This window comes from Stenella coeruleoalba (assembly GCF_951394435.1).
Source record: "Stenella coeruleoalba genome assembly, chromosome: 16".
Classification (NCBI taxonomy): Eukaryota; Metazoa; Chordata; class Mammalia; order Artiodactyla; family Delphinidae; genus Stenella; species Stenella coeruleoalba.
In genome coordinates this window covers 11,572,400-11,580,362 of record NC_137162.1, presented here as the reverse complement: position 1 = coordinate 11,580,362, position 7,963 = coordinate 11,572,400, and positions in this window count along the sequence as shown.

Here is a 7,963-nt window from a genome sequence, read left to right as displayed (position 1 = left end):
AATTGAGAAGGAAGAGAAAGATGGGTCTGAGATCTTGGAACTCCAAGGGAGCCCTCTGGCTTAAGAGCCCCTGGGCTGAATTCCTCATGACTGTATTGAGTTTAATATTGGTGCCTGACGATGCTGCACAAAAATAACACGCCAGCGTGCTCGCCACTCCCAGCTTCATGAGAAAGGTTGAAGTCATTCTGATGGGAATCGCCAACATCTTTACAGGGTGAACTCATTTGAGGAGTAAAAGCTGACTGCTAACACCACCACCGATTCTAGAAATGCAAATTTGTAAATAGGAGAAAAGCTTACTGGACTATTTCTTAGATGAATCACAGATAAAGAACGTGACCATCTTTTTGGCGACTTGGGCATCTACTCTCAACGGATCTCAACGTTAAGGCTTCTTAAGTGGTTACTGAATTAGGTTGATGTTTTATCACTGAAGATCATCAACAGGTAGCCCTTTAACGTGGTTAGAATGTTTTCAATCATCCAAATTAGATGGTACGTGGATATCAGGCAGGAGTTACCCGACCTGTGTTGGTGGTTCCTGGGCCTTGCATGGCGGCAACCAGCTGGGCATAGGGCTGGCTGCAAGGCTCTTGTTAACGTGCCTGTCCCTGTAGGAGTCAGGGGACATATATCCACTGAGTGTCTCCTAGTGTCAGGGGAGTTCGGCTTATTTAATCATCCCAGTGCTCTTTAAGAGAACATTAAAAAAAGAGAGAACATTATGGGCTTCCCTGATGGCGCAGTGGTTGGGAGTCCGCCTGCCAATGCAGGGGACATGGGTTCGTGCCCCGGTCCGGGAATATCCCACGTGCCACAGAGCGGCTGGGCCCGTGAGCCATGGCCACTGGGCCTGCGCGTCCGGAGCCTGTGCTCCGCAACAGGAGAGGCCACAACTGTGAGAGGCCTGCGTACCGCAAAAAAAAAAAAAAGAGAACATTATACTTTAGAACACAGGCTTGATTCAGAACTCCTGGGTTCAAATCAGAGCTTCACAGAAAAGCTCTGGGACGGTGGGCAAGTTACATAGCCTTTTCTTTCCTGGTTTCCTCGGTTGTAAAATGGGGCCAGGGGAGCGGTAATGATTAAATGAAATCAGACATGGGAAGCAGTGAAAGGAGTGCCTGCTGGCACATTAGCTGTAATTAACGTCCTGGTGTAATGGGCGCAGGAAGTGACTTGCGCTGGCCAGGCCAGGAGCAGGGGCAGGATTGAATCCAGGCCCAGGAGACACTGAAGTGCATGCTAGTCTCACCATCTTCTTTAACACCGAGAAGAAAAGGACTCCGCGTGAGGTACCACAGAAATTTGAGAATAACCTCTCACCTCTTCCTTGGTCAGAACGTCGGTTCTTTTTTTTTAACATATTGCGTCCAAATCCTATGAGATTATTCCTGTCTCTCAGATAAAACAAGTGACTTAGAACTATTTTTTTTTCGGCTGCGCCACGCGTCTCACAAAATCTTAGTTCCCCCGCGGCAGTGAGACTGCGAGGGAATTCCCAACTTGGAACTATTAAGTAATGGCGTCTATACTAGAGTCACCAGCAGACTCAACGCTGGGCGCCCAGACCCCTGGGTTTGGTTTCCAGAGGTTCCTGGAGCTCCCCTCCCCCTCTCACCTTGCCTCTGCTCCCCTCCAGCCATTCCCACCCAAGTCTGTGCCCACCCTTGAGGCCTACCTGTCTGTGAGACCTTCCTGGCTCAGACAGTACTCTTCTTCTCAAACTTCCATTTCCCGAGATTCCTAACAGCCTTCAATCTGTTTGCCAGGGGACAGTTGTCTTCCAGCTGTTTTAGTATCTTTAGTCACTTACTAAGCAAGACTGTAAGTCCCCTGAGGGCAGGTCCATTCTGACCCCTTATTCCCACATTGTTGTCCAGACCTGGCACATGGGCACCCTGGACGGCCAAGGTCCCTTAAAGTTCTTTTGACATAAGGTCTTAGGATTCCAAGGCTAAATTGACGTTTACTCAGAAATAAACATCGGTATTAGTTGACGAGAGTTTAGAGCCAGCTCTCCCACCAGCTTTCTCTTGTAATCCCCAGAATGTATGTTTAGGCAAATTGATTCCCTCTCTGGGCCATTTTCTCCCCATCTGTGAAAGGCAGGCGCTGACCCAGGCCCTGGCTGGTGGTCTGGACAATTCCAGCAAGTTGGCACTTCTTCCTGTTGTGGTCTCTGTGCTTCCTTTTTCTCCAGCCATGCAGCACGGAGCTCCGTCGTGGGCTGGGCATTCCTGCAGCGCCTGTGTGAGTGTGGCCGCCACTCTGTAACGTTATACAAACGTAATCATATGCCAAGGGACAGGATCCAGGGTTGCAGTTATTTTGGGACGTGCAGGAGCCTGTGGGAAAATGCTGGAACATGTCTGAGTCACCCAGGCAAATACCTTTCTTTCCGTGTTCCAACATGTTTTGAACTTCCAGGTGGCACAAAAGAAGCCCCAAGCAGGGCACACACGCCCTTTGTGTCTTTGTGCCCTTCCTGGGCTGCACCTCTGTTTCTCGGCTGTGTCCCTACATCCTCTGAGCACTGAAATGTTTGCATGTGGAGGGGTGCGAGGCGGGGCTGGATTAAGCCCTGGGAGGCCCTAAGCGTGGAAAAAATTGTGGTGCCTCCCCACAGTGTAATTCAAAATAAAAACAACCGTAAGCCTCAAAGGAGGAGTAAGGATGATCTGAGTTTGCCCTGCTCTATACTCTTGTTGCTTTTTTAAAAATTAAAAAATTCCTCCAGCTGTGTGTGTGTGAGGTTGGGCGGGTCCCTACTTTCCCGATACTCAAGCTGCCTGTTGTCCAGCGCTGCCCACTAGCAACCAGTGGAGACCAGGAAGGGCTGCTTCAGTCCCGGGGGAGAGTCCTGAGCAGGACGAGGAGGGTCCAGGAGCAGAAGAGAGAGCAGGAGAGGCCAGAGCTGGTGCCATCCGCTCTCAGTGGGAGGGGGCGGAAGGCAGCCACGGGTCATGTGCTCAGGTCCCCGTACTCGGGCGCCCAGGACAGTGGGGGGCAGAGTTCCTGGAGTCTCTGGAAGGCAGTCTTTTTTTTTTTTTGTATTGCTTTAATTTTTATAATAATTTATTCTCATGGCAATAATTTGTGTGGCTAAAAAGGCAGTCTTAAGGAGGTACAAGGAGGTGGGGAGGGCATGGGAAAAAGAATTCCAGGCAGACAGGGCCTTTTTCTAGAACACTCCCTTTCCTGTCCTTTCCTGCCCTAGCCAGCCCTCCACCCTGATGCCCTGGGTTGTCCACAGCCCTGTTGCTGAGGAAGCAGGTCTCTTCTGATCCAAAGAGAAATCCTACCATCAGCCCCTCCCTGTTCCTGTCCACCTCACCTCTCTTTCTCTCTCACCTGGCTCCTTCCTTCTCCTGAGCCTACAAAGTGCAAACCAAAAAGAGGCATTTCCTCCTCGATCCCCAGTTTACCCCCCTTATTATTAAATACCTGGGAAGAGCAGCTGAAGTCTACCTGGCCTCCCAGGCTCTGCTCTTCCTGCTGCAGTCCGTCCCCTGCCCGCGCCTGTGGCCCGGGCTGCAGTCCCGGCACAGCGGCCTGGACTCGCCCCCTCCCCTGCGCACTCTTACAGTGAGGTCGCCCAGGCTCCTGTCCCCATCCCACAGCTCCTATCACTGTGTGACGCTTAGTTTTCTGTGTCGGCTTGGCTGGGTGATAGTACTCGGCTATTAAGCAGACACTAGTCTAGGTGTTGCTGTGCAGGTATTCTGTAGAAGTGGGTGGGCCTCATAAAATCAGTCGAAGGCCTTAAGACCACTAACAGATTTCTTGGAAAAGAAGACATCCTGCCTCAAGATTGCAGGGTCAGCTGCTGCCCGAGTCTCCAGCCTGGGGACCTAACCCACAGATTCCCCACTTGCCTGTCCCCACAATCGCCAATTCCTTAAAATTTCTGGGGAACCCTGACTGATGATACATACTGTTTACATTCTCACTGGGTCACTGGCTTCTACTTCCCAGACCCCAGTCACCTCTGGGTCTGTGTTTCTGGTACCTACTTTCTCCTGAGCACCAAACTTCTATGCACAGTTGCCTTCAGGGCACACAGGAAAGTGAGCAGTCACTTGATACCCTCCAGGAAGCTAGAATCTAAACTCCAGGGTTCCTTCAGCACCATCAGCGCTGTCACAGCACAAGCCTTCCGTGGGGCACAATCCCAGATGCTCACGGAGGCCACCAGCTGGAGGAGCAGCAGAGCCAGCCATCCGAGAGGGCATGGCTGGGGGCAGATGCCACCCTCCTCAGTCCCAGCCCATGGTTGCCATGTGAGGACATGGGTCCAGTGTTGTAAGAGCTTTCCAATTTTCAAGCAAGGCCAGAAATCTGTTTCTGTGAAGTCTCTCAATTTTTAAATATTTTAAAATGTTAAAATCCCCCAGCAGGCCCAACAAAACCCATCTGCATGCCAGATCTGGCCTTCAGCTGCCAATTAGCAAGGCTCAAGTCCAACTGTGCTATAAATACTTAATTCTGTCTCGGTCCCTCCGTCCTTCCCTCTGCCCCTGGGAGTTGAGAGAGCAAGGCCTGTGGCCCAGGTTCTTGGACCACTGTGCCCCGCCTGGGGTGGACCACGTGACCGGGAGAAGTGGCAGCAGAGAGGCAGGGCTCAGCTCCCTGCTCCCCTTCTCTCCATCTTGTTGAAATCCTGCTTTATTCCCCACCGCATCCACGGCTTTCATCCTGCCCCTCAAGACCGCCAGCAGTGCCCTGTGGTGTCTGCTTCAGAGCTGGCCTGCCTGCGAGTTCTCCAGCCCCAACCGCTCTGTGCCAAAGGACTCAGGGGCCGTCTCCTGGCCCCCTCGTGCAAGCACATTCAAGTCCCTCCTCTTTTCCTGGCCTGCGCTCTTCACACACGGTTTAAGGGCAGCGGTTGGGAGTCGGCGCTGGCGTCAGATAGGCTGAGTCCCAATCCCAGCCTCATCACTCAATGGCTTTGTGACCTTAGGACAGGTTCGCTAACCTTTTTGAGCCTTGGTTTCTCCCTCAGCTAAATGGTGGTAATAAGAGCACCTCACGCTACGTGCCTTAACACATCTAATCCTGGGGACAACAATTTGTCCAACTGAGAACATTGTTTCCACCATCCTTCCCTACACACCACCCAGTGACAAGGAGAAGGGGCCAAGGAACCGTTCCACAGGTCCTTCTGGTCTCCAACCTCAAGATGGTATCTGGGCAGAGTCCAGGGGAGGGGTAATCAAACACATCTCGGTTTCTTCTCTCCCAGCCCTCCCCATCCCTCTCTGCAACCCCCCGCTCAGGCCTGGATTATGTCATTTTACAGTGCGTTCCAGGCGGGGAGGTTACAGTTGCGAGGAACAGGGAACAGAGACCCCCTCCCCGTATAAGATCTCAAGCAACAGGGTTTACCGCAAAGATCTTTGATCCCCAGAACCCAGGCAACACCCAGGCCAGGCCTTGAGAGGATCAGAAGCTGAAGGAAGGCTGGGATCCAGAGTGGCCCAGGATCTGCCATTGGACTCAGCTGCCAGCTCTCCCTGAAGTTGCTCTGCTCTTCTCTACCCAACAACGATTAGGACATAAGAATCAGGGCACATTATGCCATCAGGGAAGCACTCAAGTTGGCAACTACTGGCCATTCCAATTGCCATGAGATGGAACCTTTGGGGAGAATGACCTCAGCAAAGAGACCAGGAAACAGAGTGGTTCCTGGGAGCTGGAATCTGCTCACAGCTTCTGGAATCTACACACAAGAATATAGAAACGGGGGCTGTAAGAGCTCACTGACCCTTAATGCCCCGGCAGTTGGTATCTAACAATGGCAGTCACCCTTCAGGGCGCTTCAACACTATGTATATGGAAGGGTAATGTTTAAGGGGACAGTCCAGTTCCAAAACTGAGACACAAAAAGGATGCCCCTTTACACATTTCTAAACAAAATGTAAGCAAAGTCAATCCTAGGTGGTGGGATGTTGAGCCAGACAGAGCATGTGTGAGGACCAGCTCATGACCTAGATCCTTAAAGGCATACATGCCCAGCCTCAGAAAACCCCCCATGCCTTCCTAGCATCCTCCCACTGATACGGGAAGGGTGTGACAGAATAGACAAACTTCCAGCAAAAAGGCCTCGGTTGGGAATCAGTTACATGGAAATTCACAGTGGACAAGCTCCAGGAGGAATACCTACAATGTGGCTCTTTATGACCTAGAGATTCTTGGAACTGCTTAGCTTCGAATCACCACGCCAGTGTGGGAATAATGTGAAAAGCAGTGAAATCACACAGCTTTAGGAGACCTTATCACCTTCCTCCTCCTTCCATCCCTCCTAGCGATATAGCTTCTGTACACCCAGAACTTCAGTTTACATAGGCTCCTCATGGCCACATGGTCTTTCTTCATATCTGAACCGTTTAGCTTCCTCTCCCATTGTTCGCTGTTTCATTATCTACATGTCTTTTTCTTTTAAATTCATATACCATACAATTGACCCATTAAAATGTACAATTCAGGGCTTCCCTGGTGGCGCAGTGGTTAAGAATCCGCCTGCCAATGCAGGGAGCACGGGTTCAATCCCTGGTCCAGGAAGATCCCACATGCCGCGGAGCAGCTAAGCCTGTGCGCCACAACTACTGAGGCCACACGCCTAGAGCCCGTGCTCCACAACAAGAGAAGCCACTGCAATGAGGAGCCTGTGCACCGCAACGAAGAGTAGCCCCCACTCACGGCAACTAGAGAAAGCGCGTGCGCAGCAACGAAGACCCAACACAGCCAATAAATAAATTAATTAATTAATTAATTAAAAAACCAAACAACAACATTAGAACATTTTCATCACCCCCTAAACAAAACTCCACACCCATTAGCATTTACTCTCCCTTTCCTCGTAACCCTCTCCCCACCCCCAGCCCTTGGTCACCATTAATCTACTTTCTGTCTCTACCGATTTACCTGTTCTGGACATTTCATATAAACGGAAGCATTCAATATTTGATCTTTTGTGACTGGCTTCTTTCACTTAATGTAACGTTTTCAAGGTCATCCACATTGTAGCATGAATCAGGACTTCCCTCCTTTTTGGTGCTGAAAAACATCTGTTGTGTGGATACACCACACTTTATCCATTCCTCAGTGTATGAGTATTTGGGTTGTTTCCACTTTTTGGCTATTATGCATAATGCTGCTATGAAAATCTGTGTGTAAATTTTTGTGTGGACATATGTTTTCATTTCACTTGAGTATATACGCAAGTGAATATACTTGCTGGGTCACATGGTAACTCCTATGTGTAACTTTTTGAGGAACTGCCAGACTGGTTTCCAAAGCGGCTGCACCATTTCTACATTCCCACCAGCAGTGTAGGAAGGTTCCAATTTCTCCACATCTCACTCTTTACATATCTTAGTTAAAATGTTTGAGTATAGATTTGGCTGACAGCTCATCCCTTAGCACCAGGAGATACAGTTCACTGACTAGTCCACAGATTGTCTGCCTTGGGTTGGATATTCAGCCTTGGTCAACTCAGCGAGGGCCAGGGTGATGAAGCAGAATAACATGTTCAAAGCAAGGCTGCAGAACGCCCACACCTTCAGCACAGTCCGTGGGGAGGCAAGAGGTTTGAATGACGCAATTCCCTAAAGGCAGAGTGCTTGAGGATGAGACCAGCTTCATCTCAGGACCACACACACCCAGAGGGCAGCTGGCTACAGAAACAAAATGGTATTGCTTTTCTTGGGACTCTAAGCAAGGCAAATTAGGAGACCTTGTAACTAGTTTTATCTGCTTCAACCAATGCTTTGGGGTCCACATACAGTCAGGTCTCTAATTTTTCCAATTAGTTGCTGGGGCACCTGCGTGCCCTCATGGGCAAGAAGCCCCGTGTCTTCATCACAAGGCCTCTCCTTTCCTCCCTGAGTTATCCAAGAACCTCAGGAGGCACTCAGGTACAGAAAGAGAGAGAGAACAGGAGGTGAGCTTTTTTCAC